The sequence below is a fragment of the Schistocerca cancellata genome, chromosome 9 (assembly GCF_023864275.1).
Source record: "Schistocerca cancellata isolate TAMUIC-IGC-003103 chromosome 9, iqSchCanc2.1, whole genome shotgun sequence".
NCBI lineage: Eukaryota > Metazoa > Arthropoda > Insecta > Orthoptera > Acrididae > Schistocerca > Schistocerca cancellata.
This window is the reverse complement of record NC_064634.1, coordinates 343,191,180-343,204,846: the sequence shown is the minus strand read 5'-3', so window position 1 is coordinate 343,204,846 and position 13,667 is coordinate 343,191,180. Positions and strand designations below refer to the sequence as shown.

Below are 13,667 nucleotides of genomic sequence, written 5' to 3'. Positions count from 1 at the left end.
TAAATTATCCTAATTTTGTAATAAATAGCAAGGATATCACACTGACCTACAGCAATAAGGAGAGTGCAGTCAAAATTGGGCAACGAATTAGATCCTAAATAAACATTTGATAACAACCCAAGTGGCTTAGAGAGATGGAAGAGAATAGAAGGAAGGGAGCTAGGAAGTGTCTATACATTCAAAGTCAGAAGGCTAACCAATAGCATGACAGCCTGCCATTTCTACATTACACATTTGGTGTAATGGGAGAGGGTGGGACGGAGAGGAGGGGATTGTAAATCGCTGATAAGGGGTAGACAGGCATGACAGATCATTGCTCACTGTACCCGCTTTGTCACATTACTCCATATCGTTCTCTAGCACTGTATCTCAACAGCTTGAATATCCACTTTGTATGAACTACACTGCTTTTTATGTGCTCCTTGCTCAGTTCGTCATGGGATATTTTGCTTCTAAGATAGCAGGACACCTTAACTTCTAGTTTGTGGTCAACAATTCTGAGGAGGAGGAGGATATTAGTGTATAACGTCCCGTCGACAACGAGGTCATTAGAGACGGAGCGCAAGCTCGAGTGAGGGAAGGATGGGGAAGGAAATCGGCCGTGCCCTTTCAAAGGAACCATCCCGGCATTTGCCTGAAGCGATTTAGGGAAATCACGGAAAACCTAAATCAGGATGGTCGGAGACGGGATCAACAATTCTGATGTTAAGATTATCACTATTTTCATTTCTGTACTCCTCATTACTTTCATCCTTCATTTTACTCTGAATTCATATTCCATATCACTGGACAATTCCGCTCAACAAATTCCGTAAGTCTTCTCTCCTTGACTGGAAAGAGCAATAGCAGCAGCTAATATCATCGATATCAAATGGTTCAAATGGCTCTGAGCACTATGGGACTCAACTGCTGTGGTCATAAGTCCCCTAGAACTTAGAACTACTTAAACCCAACTAACCTAAGGACAGCACACAACACCCAGCCATCACGAGGCAGAGAAAATCTCTGACCCCGCCGGGAATCGAACCCGGGAACCCGGGCGTGGGAAGCGAGAACGCTACCGCACGACCACGACATGCGGGCATCATCGATATCCTCCACCTTAGTTACACTCGCGCTTTTGAGCCTGTCTTATCATTCTGTCGCTTGTTCTTCGATGTACAGATTGAACAGGAGGGCAGAAATATTGCATACATGTCGTACACACCATTTTTAATCTGACCACCTCGTTCTTGATCACCTATTCGTATTGTGCCTTCTTCGTTCTTGTTCATATTGCATATTATCAGTCCTCTTTATCGCAGTATTTAGAACATCTTCCTCCATTTTACATTGTCTATCCTTTTTCTACGTCGACAAAATGTGTGATTTGTACGACAATGATGGAAGCTGAAGAAATGAATATAAATTTGTGTTATGGCTGCGACTCGGGTCTTCTTGCTTACTAGGCAAAAATACTGATCGTTACACCACCACAGCGCTATGGTCAACAGTTCTGCACGAACTACCCAAGACGAATGCCCTCCCCAGCAGCAACTGCCTAATAAGCAAGAAGGCCGGGTTCGAGTCCCGGCCGTGGCACAAATTTTAATTCTTCAGCTTCCATTATCGTAGATAAAGATGAGATTTAGATGTCGCGGGGAAAATTTAATTAAGAGATCTATAAGATCATCTATGATATGTCTTGATTATTCTGAAGCTTCCTTCCATTATCGAGTGTAACATCAGAACTGCCTCCCTAATTTCTTATCGCTGTAAAACCAAACTGATCGGCGTATAATAAGTCCTCAGCATTCATTTCTAATCATCTGTATAGTGTTATTGGTAGCAGCTCGCATGCATGAGATAAGGCGATTCTGCGAAATTTTCTTTTTTATTTTCTTATGTATATACAGTGCTTTGAACAGACTCTTACAGACTGCAATGTGTTTGATTGATAATCGAAATTAACGTGATGTTTAGTTAAATTTTGATTACACAAAAAAATTTTTGACAACACTATATTTTGTTGATAATTTCCTTTCATTCCGAATCATACTTAAGCGATACAAGCGCTGTTATTCATGGTGAGTCATGTAAGATGTAATAACATCCCTTTCATTTTGTGAACGCTTACACGAAAATCTCAGAGCGTCGAGTGGCGCGTAGGTTTTTGTTTGGTAATGTTTTTAGCCTTGGTATCAAGTGAGATACGGAAGTAAGTACTTTTCTTTCATGGAATCTACAATCTTTATATTTGCATTCCGTCCCTCTTGAGAAGACAATTACAGTGATATAGTGTTTGTTAATGTTGACGTTGAAACCTGTCATAAAAATTCGAGAAATGTCGCATAATGTGAGATCACGGTGGTCGGAAACGCCTTTGCGGTGCGAACACTGCCTAGCAGGCGTCTCGGACCAGGCTGCGTAGTTTTATGTCGTAAGGTAGGTCTGCGCCACAAGAATACAGGTTTATTTCCCATTGAACCAACTTACGGCCGAGATGCAGGTTCACCTATCAATGTTGTATATGGAAGTACGGCCTATGCTATAATCTAGTTCATCACAATGGGCCTTATCCTCCCAGATCTACGTGAGCTGAAACAGAGAAATCAACTGTTCACTAAAAGAGAACTTATTGGCTGAAAAAAAAACGATTACTGTATTAAATATCCAAATGTTACAAAGAATGCTTGGTCTATCTTTTACTGTACCAGGCGGTATGTTTCACACAGGTAAATTACTTGCTGTCGGACAACTCGTCTCTACCTGCACTGCTCTAAATTATATCGCATGGGATACATTCGTTAAACGAAAAATTTTGCTAAAAATGTTTTGGTGACCAGCTGTACACCGTAAAATAAACATTCTTCATAACGAAACGTCGTTTCATTCTCAACGTAAGCGCTTAATGACAGTGTTACCAGATGCGTGGAGTACAATTGTCGATTTATTAGAGATTGCAATGCAATTTCGTACACAAGTAAATCTAACAAACAATTTACTAAAAATAATTTTGTAGCTACCCAAATCATGTAACATAATTTTGTCTTCCAAAAAAGTAACTTTATGCTTTATTTAAGCATGAGATCAAATTGTTGAGCATGGACTGAAAGACACATTTGCAACCGCCGTTCGGAAGAACGATGAACAGTTGTAATTACAGTTGATTATATGGAAGAGCATGCGCAGGCGATTCGACGACACATATCACTAGACATAGATTGGGCATCGTCATAGACTGTATTTTTGAATGCCTCCCAAGGTAATAAATCAAGAGGTCAAAACGGGGGTCCTCGCAGGCCATTTGACAATTTCGTCCTATCCAACGCCAGGAAAGTTCCAATTCAGTATCTGCGTTGAAACACGGGTTGCAGACACATACACGGTGGAATATCCAATGGTACCTCCTCTAGAAGAGCCGTCGGAATGTTCTTTAGAAAGCTTGCGTACGAATATCCATTTAGAACGACTGAGATGAAGCAAGGTCTCACAATGTAATTTCTTATGATGCAGCACCATAAGTTTACGGTCCACGGCCGCTGACGTTGCACATGACGATACCAGTGCGGATTCTCGGCTGTTCAGTAGTGCATGTTAAGCAAATTTACATTATCGTGGTTAGAAAACCAAGATTTGTCGGTAAAGAGCACACGTCAGAAATTATGTAGGATTGTCTCACGGTTGTCGGCCGCTGTGGCCAAGCGGTTCTAGCCGTTTCAGTCCGCAACCGCGCTGCTGCTACGGTCGCAGGTTCGAATCCTGCCTCGGGCATGGATGTATGTGATGTCCTTAGGTTAGGTTTAAGTAAAGTCTAGGGGACTGATGACCTTGTGCTTAGAGCCATTTGAACCATTTTGTCTCTCTGTTGCTGAAGGGCAAACCGAGTGCCTGATGCAGTGTGAGATAATGGAAATGCAGTCGACGCAGGATACGAATGACACTCGTGTGGCTGATTCCATATTCCATGCAATGTGTCTCGTATAACTGTGCGGATTCATTAGCGTCGTAGCCAGAACAGCTTCTTCGTGTTCTCTGTCAGTTGCAATGTTCTTTCATATCCTCTTTTTGACGTTCAAGTAACCTGTCCACAGTACTGAGTTAATAGTTAATGCAATGGCCTGGCGCGTTGGACATTGGCTATCCGGACAGATGGCCTATACGATTGTACGGTTTTTGCGGTATTTATTTTACATTCGCTTCATAAAACTAAGACATCAACTTCTCTTCATTTGTGGACATGTCTGCACTCAACGAATGTTGAAGCAGAAATGAGGGCCCAGCAGTGCTCTGCAGTGAGTCGCCTTGCCACGGTTCGCACGATTTCCCCCATCGGAGGTTCGAGGCCTCCCTCGGGCTTAGATGTGTGTGTCGTCCTTAGCGTAAGTTAATATAAGTTAGATTAAGTACTGTGTAAGCCTAGGGACCGATGACTTCAGCAGTTTGGTCCTATAGGAAATTACCACCACCTGCATTGCAGACAAATAAATAGGCAAATGTGTTAACTTTATGGCATAGCGTAGCACGAGAGTGCTGCTTGACGATGTCTGAAACGCAAATGCCGATTCCGGTCTCCGCGCTCTCTAATTATAGTTCTCGAATTTTTTTACTAGTAGTTTAAACGTCAACAATAAAAAACGCTATGTCTTCCCAAGAACTGTCGAATTCAGTTAAAAAAGCTCGTATTTGGTTCCACTTTAAAAAAATGTACTTACTTCAATATCTCCTTTGATACAAGCGCTGAAAATACCAAAAAACAAAAAAATGTGTCCGTCGACGCACTAACATTTTCCGAAAACCGCGTTTCAATGTGTGTAACAGTTCACGAAATAAAAGGGGAGTTACATGTTACGTGACTCACCCTGTATGTGTGGCGTCTGGACTTTTGGACATGTCCGAAAGAGCGGAGACCATATTGAGCCTGTAGTCTTTATCAATCAAGACACAAAGGAATGACGACATGTAGACGATAGCGGGTATTGATTAACATTAATCGAAGACGAAGAGACTGACGTGTTAAATTTATACGATTAGAAGACGATAATAAATTCAGTTGGGTAGCGCATACCATGGAATTGCTCAAGCGCCTAAACGAGTCTGTATTTGAAGTGCGAATGATGTCAGATGTAGGGGATATAAACATTAAAAAAAACTGCTTACTTTCCTGACTTTCATTCTATAATGTCGTATGGGATCATATTCTGAGGTAACTCTGAAAATGAGCAAAAGTTTTTAAAATGCAAAGGCTTGTAATAAGGCTCATTTGTGATGTAACATTATCATCTAGAAACCTGTTCAAGGAAATCTGTATTCTAACCATTGCTTCTCTGTACATTAATCCCTTAATGAAATTTTTTGCAAATAAGATATCCCTATTTCCAGCCGATAGCTCAACATATAGTATCAGTATTAGGAATAAGAACAATGTACATAAAGACCTGAAATCACTTACCTTGGTCCAAAAAAGGGTCCAATATTCAGGAACACACATTTCCAATAAACTGCCAGCAACCATTAAAAACGGTTTCAGATAAAGTACAGTTTAAACAGAGATTGAAAGACATTTTGACAGGCAGCTCTGTTGGACTGTTGGATCAGCTTAAATATCTGTTGGATTTCAGTTTTGACTGCACTTAGTCACAACAGTCAAGGTTATGTATTTTGTGTATGATAAACTTATTAAAAGTGCACTAACTTGTTTAATTCTGACAGCGTATTAATTCTTTAAATATTAGCGGTTCCAATTTACTGTAATTGAGTCATATATTTTGACAAACTCATGACAAATGGTAAGAAAGTGGGTATTATATTCAAATGTCTTATGTCTTTTATGTTGTAATTTATGACATGTTCCATGCCCACAAGGATCATCTCATGTTTGGTTCTATGGGACGAAAATTGAATCTAATCGAGTCTGATCCAATGGGGAAAGCTGGACCGCTATTCGTACCCGAGTCACTCGCTTACTAGGGAGATGCTCTGACTGCTGAGCCATTCAGGGACAGTGGTCATCAAAACTGCATTGAGTACTGAAGCGCGCCTTCCGGCAGATACAATAGCGATCGCTACGGTCGCAGGTTCGAATCCTGCCTCGGGCATGGATGTGTGTGATGTCCTTAGGTTAGTTAGGTTTAAGTAGTTCTAAGTTCTAGGGGACTGATGACCTTAGAAGTTAAGTCCCATAGTGCTCAGAGCCATTTTTTGAAAGAAATTCCTCTTATTTAGACACGGATACACAAGTGACCTGTAGGGCTCGATGGAACTTTGACCACACATGAGAACTGCTACAGCATGGTACAGGAGGCCACTGAAAGAGGAGGCCACTACCAATTTTTCTTTTTTGCAATATTAATATTGATGTTATTGAACAGTTGGTTGCCAATGGAATCCAACCTCAATTAAACTGAAATGACCACGATTCGTGATTGTTTCGTCAACACTAAAAACGGAAGGACATTGTACATGTCAAATGATCTGGAGGTCAGCAGGCTCCACGCCAAAAACCTGAACTCCCAAAACGATCATATTCGACTATGTTACTGGGTGCATGGGTGCTTGGGTGCATTTTATGCCCCCCTCCCTCCCCTCCCCACGCGCTCTGGTACTGCTGGGTAAGATATCATTCCCTAACAGTGAGATGAGTTAGGCAAGTGTTACATAATTGTTGAAACGCACAAGTACGTTTCTGGAAGACTGCGTCTACAACCGGTAAGAGAAATCATATGACAGAATCCGATTTATGTACTTACACACTGAATACTCCGCCTACTGGGCCTCGGGATGAAACTGCCGTCGATCAGTTGCTTTTTCAGTACGCCTGAAACAGAGAAATGTTTCCGTTAGCAACCAACATAGCTATCTGAAACACGTTTTAAAATATGCTTGTGTACTTAGGCAAGGCACATAGGAAAACGTAATATTGTATCAACTTTACAAAACGAAAGTCCTGCATGGAACATGTAGACTCATATGGGAGGCACTCTAGTGTGACCTGTACGGAAGTGATACGCAGCACTGAATACACCGATTTCTTTAAGTCGACGGCATAAGACTGACCATGGAAGCGCTGTGTTAATGACTTTGATACCTGTGGTACGCAAAGTACCTCCATTCGTTTGTACTCATCAACAACACTTTTATTTATTTCTTTACTGCAATATCCATAATTAAATAAATAAAATTAGTTTTTGGATTGGATTGTTTGGGGGAAGAGACCAAACAGCGAGGTCATCGGTCTCTTCGGATTAGGGAAGGATGGGGAAAGAAATCGGCCGTGCCCTTTCAAAGGAACCATCCCAGCATTTGCCTGGAGCAATTTAGGGAAATCACGGAATACCTAAATCAGGATGGCCGCGGGACTGAACCTTCGTCCTCCCGAATGCGAGTCCGGTGTGCTACCATTCTAAAATTAGTTGCCGACTGCAATAACTGGACTCACTTTAGCGTTTATAATGAAGACACGTGAATAAAATGCTTCAGATTTCCAAGTTGAGTCACGATATTAATCAGTTTCCCAAAGTGTGATTACACAGTGTAACGTTACGTAATTGCTACTAGTGGTTTCACCAACCTTAACCACTTTCCACAGGTTATGACAACACTAACGCGTTAACAGTCGACCAGGTTCGCCGTTTTCGACATGATAATTCCCAGGAAACTGGCCGTAACAATCTTTCCTTTGTCAAAGTGACGCTTATGTTAGCGGATTTTTTTCCATTTGCGGTCTTTGTCTTTTCTAGAATGGTTCTGTATCAGTCTTTGCCCCGTTTATATAAGAAAAGTAATGCCTGAGAATTATTACTCTGAAAAAACTTTGAAGATATTTAAGTAAAACGAACGTTGTTATCACATTTCTTCTTTACTCTCCATATCTACATATTTATTTCTCAACATAGTCGCCCTGGTGATGAACACATTTCTCCCATCAACACGTCGGTTTGTCGACAGCATCACTGTAGAATATTTGACTTTTTTCTCGGAGCCTCAACGTCACCTCTGCTTGCACCACTTCATCACTAGCAATGTGAAGTTCTCGAATGTGTTCTTTAAGTTTAGGAAACAGATAAATTGAATTTGGCCCATTTGGGTCTGTATGGAGGACGATTGATGACGGTGAACGCAAGGATGGGACTGATGCAGTTGTCTCATCGCACGGCTTGGACTGGCACTGTCGTGTTGAAGGATAGGGTGCGCCATGTGTGAATGAATTCTTAAAATAAACTCTATTGCAGCACGCTGTATTTCATGCACCGACATAGTTCCGTTACACACCACTACAATTCGGAGCAATCAAGAGGCACAGGGCTGCGAATATGTAGACGTGAAGAATTAAAGTCCTTGACAGGTTAAAACTGTGTGCCGGATCAAGACTCGAACTCGGGAAATTCGTTGACTTTTTAACACGTCCGAAAGGTGTTCCATTGGATTCAAGCAGAGACTGGGAAGGACGCAGTATTCCTGGAATGTTATGGTCTACAAAACATTGCCTCACTGAGGCATTGTCGTGCTGATACAATCAACCACCGTTCGCAAAGTGTTCGTCTAGTGGATGTAGTATTAATATTCCTCTGCATTTAGTATTTTCTTAAGCGCCATAAGAGGAAAACGCCGTAAGGACGAAAATCCCTACCATATATTAGCACCACCTGATCCGTGCTTCACTGTCGACGCTACAAATAAACGAAGGTAACTGTGATGATACCGTGTTAGGAGAGCTGCACCATCCATTTGTCCCCGCCACGTGACACACAGAATATAAGTAGCTGTAAGTTTGTTATACTATTTAGATATGCTAAAATGAATTTTATATTTTTTTGCTACAACTGTAATACTGGAAGAAATGTGTTTATTTCTGTTTCATGATACGAGCGGGGGGGGGGGGGGGGGGGTGCCTGTGACGGTAGGAAAGGTTTTCCCGTACTCACACAGAGTTACCGGCCATGAGAAGCGTGACAACGACGATAGAGTGCCAAAGCAGACGTCCCGAAGCGACTCGCCCAACCTCTCCGTAATAATGGAAAAAATAAGAAGGTTAAAAACTGAAAAAGGTTTTGTATGGAATTGATACTGTAAAGATCGAGAGAGTTCATGTTCAGCTTTAGTCACGAATGGGTGCAAACTCACTCATCCACGTTGTTAATGTTTGGTATGTGGCTATTTATAACTGTATGATTTCACTGTAATAAAGTGGATAAAAAGTGAAGTTGTTAATTTTGAAGTGTTCAGTCGAAAAGTTTATATGAAGATAATTGTTACGAATGGAGTCTGAGTGGAGTATATTCTGGATTAAGTGAAGTCGATTTTTTAGACTTGAAGATCAAATTAAACGTGATAATGCTATCTTTGGAATACTGGATGCACGGAAGCGATATTTTATAGGCTATACGTCATGGCGAAAAGGATGCTGAGATTTTCTTTAGCAGGCATACAGTAGATAAATCTAAATTCATAACATTGCAGAAACATAGGCTTATCAAACTACGGGCGAAATAAGTTTTCAAGTAACTGTTATAAATCAACAGACAAAGATAATCTTTGCACTTGAAGCGCAGCTGTGGCGGACCACTATACTCAAGTCGCTAGATATTGTAAGTTACGTTTAATGCGGATGCCCGGTTAGCCGTGCGGTCTAACGCACTGCTTTCCCGGCGGGAAGGCGTGCCGGTCCCCGCCACGAATCCACCCCGCGGATTAGTGTCGAGGTCCGGTGTGGCGGCCAGTCTGTGGATGGTTTTTAAGGCGCTTTTCCATCTGTCTCGGCGAATGCGGGTTGGTTTCCCTTACTCCGTAAACACTATCTCCATGTACACGTACACCATAATTACTCTGCCACGCAAACATTGGGGTTACACTCGTCCGATGTGAGACGTTCCCGATGGGTTCCACAGAGGGCCGAACCGAACAATAACCCCGGGTTCGGAGTGGGTCGGCGGTGGTGTGAGTGGACTGCTGTAGCCTGTTGTGGGGTTGTGGACCACTGTGGGCTACGGCGGGGACGAAGCCTCTCCGTCGCTTCTAGGTCCCCAGTTCCATACAATACAAAACAATACAGTAACAAAGCTGTCTGTAATGTAACATAATAAGACACTTTCGGTCACTGCATAAAATTATTTTAATTTAAATTTCCCTTTCCATATCGATCTTTCTAATTCTGTTCGCTTTGTCAGCTTTCTTCGTATAGTTCAACATTTCGTACATGGTTTGTTTTAGAAATTATACCCATCTTTCGGCTGGAATTAAGAAGCGCCTCTTATTCGCAGTAACATCACGACTGTTATGGGATATACCTGCCATGAACTACAAAGCCTAATACGGCAGTACTGCTCATATTAAGTTTCACACCTTTCAGAAAAGCTCTGAAATAATTAAGTTACTTGAATCGATGCTCGAATTTAAAGTACCTCGATCTTATAGCAACAATTTCATACATGAAGATTTGTGAAGTACTTTTAGTTTGCTGAAATATCGATAAAGATATATCGATAACTTTGATAAGCTTCTGGCTAAACGAAATTCGGTTATAGTTTTCTAATGCTCTGATCAAATTAAATCCTTTGGGATGCCTCACAAGAACATTCTGTTTGATATATTACTCTGCCACTTTTCTAGAGAGTTCCCTTTGCAAATTTTTTTTTTACTTCCACCCCCTGTTTCCACTCCGATCAATAAATGTAATACAAACGATTTGTATATGAACAGAAGTGACAGTTTGAATGCACTGAATTATTAGTGTAATTGACCATCAGCAGTTTTAAAAACATGAAATTTAATTTGATTCACAAGATACGTCGGAATCCTAATGTAGTGCTTGTCTGACGCAATGATAACGACGTCATAAACTATGAGAATAAAGGCATCCTCTGCTGAAGGTGGCAGCTGTATTGAGATTCTTCGTTCGATAAGCGTAGCAGGTAGAGATGATTTGACAACAATAGACGTGCTTAGTTTTCGAGATGGCGCTGTACTGTTTTGACCTAGTGTGGTTGTAGGAATTCTGATGCATGGAAGTATTTCAGTGCACTTCACCTGTGGTAATGTTTTCGTATTGAACAACAACAAACAAACACTACTTAAATTTTTTGTTAGTTACTTATGAAGTTAACATTAAGAAGAAAAATATGATTAGGGGATTTCCTACCTGAATAAACAACGACCACAAGATAAGTGTATCCACAGAAGATTTGGTTCAATGTTCTGCATTATTATTGGGGGAGCTTATTTTAATGTGTTTTCAATTAAACATTTTGGCCTCAGCTGTAATGTACCTAGAAGCGGTCCCACGAGAAGCATATTTAGCTGACTTGTACAAATACGGAATAAATAAATATTCTTTGTCGGAGTGCTATGTGACTAATTGAACTATTTCTTTTTCGATAACAACGCTACGAACAGTCTTGTTTATATCCGAGTCCACAGCCTCGCTATATGTTTTTCGAAAGAAAAGATTTTCCGTTGTGGGCTGTAAAATTTTCCATTTGTTTGTTGCTATTGGCCAGTTGCGACTGTGAAGGCACTATCAAACTCCTTCAAAAACGTCCCAAGCACGGAAGAGCAAAACACATTACTTGTGTAACAAATCCAAACAATCTTAAAAACATAATAAATAGCAAAGTCGTGGATTTGATATATGGTAGTATCTAGTACCCACATAAATGTTATCTCAATGAAACAAGCCGTAGAAAATGTTTCATGTAAGTATCGGACCACATATGGTAACACACATCAGAATTGGCATGGTCTGTATCGGATACGAACAGACAAATTCTAAAAAAATTTGAAACAATAACTTCCAGTACAGCTTAGGGATGAAACTGGTATCCACTCATCGAAGAATCACGTTTTGTCATATATTAATCTCAACTTATACACTCGTTACATCCATAAGCAGACGGAAGTCCAGTCAGCTGTTGTATCCCACAGCAAAATCAAAGACACAATACATGTGTATCATAATAGTGTATAGTTCACTGGCATACAGAATTGTAATAATTAAACGTCAGATTTCCAAAATATATTAGCTGCAACATTAGTGACATCGTCAGAGAGCACAAATTTAATGACGGAAGTGAACCACACCTCTATATAGTGAGAATAATACAATCTGTGTAAGAATCTATGTAGGATCATAGATGTTGACCAATATCATGAATAATATAAGTATTTAGAGCATATAGTATTAGAACCTATGAATTCATATTAATTTAGATAAATGTGAGATGGAAAATAAGGAGGGAGAGGATACTTTCAGAAATGCATGTCTCAGTTACAATACGCACAATACCTGTTACAAAGTCGTATCAGAATTGTCATATCAGGAATGTCAGCTATATATTTTATATCAAAAGGAAAATAAAATGCATGTGAAAGGTGGTTTACATCACGAAGGAAGAACAATTGTAGGAGTCACCTACACAGCTGAGAATAATACTGCACGCATTTCAGCGTTACAAATTTTGGGTGTCACCGATTCATCTGGGAAGGGAAATTAAGCAACAAGAAATGAGTAAACGTTATAATATATGCATTTTGGGAATTACACTACATTTAACACTGATTGTTAAGTTCGTTTCCAAATAAGGTAGTACACGAATAAAGGTCGTGTACTACGTAAATGGTACGAAATCAACATACAAACTTCACTTTGAACATAAATGTCTTATAATTTCATAACCAGAAAATACACTGCTGTACAAAACTGAAGGATTAAACTAACTTCCGCTTTTTGTGTCATTACCAAGTAACATGCCTCGATGGAACTTTGACCACACGTAAGAACTGCTACAGTATGGTACAGGAGGCAACTAAAAGAACGGAACGAATGGAAATGACACTTTTATTCAAAGACAATAATTAAACTGAACGGTACACAAGAATATTGGCAGAGTCGTCTTGAGATCGACACTATCAATTTTTCTTGTTAGCAATATTAATATTGCTGTTATTGTACAGTTGGTTGCCAATGGAATCCAACCTCAATCAAACTGAAGTGACCACGATTCGTGATTGTCTCGTGGACATTAAAAACGGGAGGACATTGTACGTGCTTAATGATCTGGAGGTCAGCAGGCTCCACACCATAAACATGAACCACCAAAACGACCATGTTCGACTATGTTACTGGGTGCACGGGTGCACGGGTGCCCCCCCCCCTTCTCCCCATGCACTCTGATACGTACAACATTGTCAAGCACGAACGATTTGGTTGTACTGGCCTAACTAAAAGCGCCCGAACGAAGAGGAAAATAGCGAGACCAGAGAGGTAGGTGAGGTGACGTCGCAGCCAACAGCCCTCTGACAAGGACTGTGCCATGAAAGGAACGACCTCTGCAAGAAGTGAATATAAGGGCCTCTCCCACCAATCTCATCCGGACATTAGTGGACTGTATTGGCAGATTATTAGCACGGCCTAGTAGAGAGTGCTACGAGACTAATTATCCATGTCCAATGCTTGTTTGGACATTGTCTATAGGGGAGAACACTTCTGTTTGCATGTCGCCCATCGCTTGACACACCCTTGTTATTTCAGAGTTAAGTATTTTCAATCTGCTTATTGAAATAAAACTACTGATGTTATTTGCTTGAATTGTTGTATAGCATTCTGACAACGCCGCATCCTTTAGACACCCTACACGAGACGAGTGGGGAAGACCCCACAATGGTTATCTAGCTGTTATGGTATGGAGAGGCAT

General features: G+C 40.7%; 1 long non-coding RNA gene across 1 annotated transcript in view; it reads right to left on the bottom strand.

Moving 5' to 3' along the window:
- Positions 1-13,667, bottom strand: part of LOC126100922 (uncharacterized) — a 569,132-nt gene that overhangs the window by 204,214 nt on the left and 351,251 nt on the right. The window contains exon 2 of the long non-coding RNA XR_007522229.1: positions 6,729-6,796. This is a non-coding gene — a long non-coding RNA (uncharacterized LOC126100922). The remainder of the gene's footprint in view (positions 1-6,728; positions 6,797-13,667) is intronic.